The sequence below is a fragment of the Chrysemys picta genome, chromosome 22, assembly GCF_011386835.1.
Source record: "Chrysemys picta bellii isolate R12L10 chromosome 22, ASM1138683v2, whole genome shotgun sequence".
Lineage (NCBI taxonomy): Eukaryota > Metazoa > Chordata > Testudines > Emydidae > Chrysemys > Chrysemys picta.
In genome coordinates, this window is record NC_088812.1 from 3117226 (window position 1) to 3118632 (window position 1407).

Genomic DNA, 1407 nt, shown 5'->3' on the forward strand with positions numbered 1-1407 from the left:
CCGCGGTTGCCGCAGCAGCGGGGAGCCGGGCGGAGCAGCCCCCGTCCCCGGGGGCCAGGGGCTGGCGAGGCCGGGCCGCCCAGCCGGGATCTCGCCCCCCCTCCCCACCGCGCGGGAGCGGAGCCGGCGACGCGCAGAGGCGGCTGCATCACCGGGAGCCGGGCGGGCGGGGGCAGCATGGGGGGGGCGGGAGGCCCCGGGGCCCCGGGACCCCCCCAGCTGAAGCGGGGGCGGCGGGAGCTCGCGGGGCCGGGCGGGCGGGGAGCAGGCGGCGGCGGACGAGGATGGAGTCGGGCGCACACCGGGGCTGATCCCCGCGGGGGGCTGCGGGGCATCTCGGTGGGGGCTTGAGACCCCCAGGCGGGGGGGGGGGGCGAACACACCTGAGCCGGCCCCCCCCGCGCTGGGCAGCTGGGCCGGGCGCCGCCGCTGCCGGGGCCTGGTGACTGCCAAGTTTTGTGGCAGGAGACGCGAGTGAAGGATCCTCGCTCCCCCCCCCCCGCCGCAACCAGCCCCCCCCCGCAGCCACCACCCCTCCCTCGGCTCCATCCAGCGCTGGCTCGGGGGCGCCCGGGGCCTGCTGGCTGGGGGGAGATGGACGACTCGGGGATTATCCGCAGGCGCCGGCTCAGGTAAGGGGGGCTGAAACCCTGCGCCTGGCATGGGGGGGTGGGGGGCTGTGGTTTTGTGGGTGTCTGGTTCCCCTCCCCTGCTGGCTCACGGACGGGGGAGGAGCCCTGCTCGATCCAGGGTGCCCCCTCCCATAGAGCCCCTCCCTGCCCCCCCTCGGCTACGATGGGGACATTGAGCCCCGGGACCACGTTTGGTGGGCGTCCTTGGGGCGGGGGGGCTGTTTGGGGGCGCCCCACCGATGCATCCCCTCCTGTGGCGCTGCGGTGCCTGGGGCTCCCTCCATCCCGTTTTCCAGGTGTCCCCCCCTTTGAGAGGACCCTCCCCCATCCATGGCCATGACCCCCCCCCCCCGGGATTTTCTAGGGTGCACAGAGGCTGTGGAGCAGAGGACGGGGGCTGCAGGGCAGGGGGGTGCGAATGGGGCACTGGGGGGGGGCGGTGGGGGTCCATTCTGCGGCTGGTGTTTGCCAGGTGGGTTTTGCTGCCAGGTCAGGTGGGAGTGTGTGTGTGTGTGTGTGGGGGGGTGTGTGGTTGGCATAGGACAGCCAGATGGCAACATGCGGCAAATGCTCTCCATCTGGCCACTGAGAGGGGAATGGAGCCTAGTGGTTAGTGCTAGGGGTGGGGTGGGGGAGGGTGGGAGTCAGGACTCTGAGTTCTATTCCCAGCTCTGCCACTGACTCCCCGTGTAACCTTTCCCTGCCTCCGTGCCTCAGTTTCCCCCCTCTGTACAGTGGGGATAATGACCCCGACCGCCCGGGGCTGGGGGAGAGT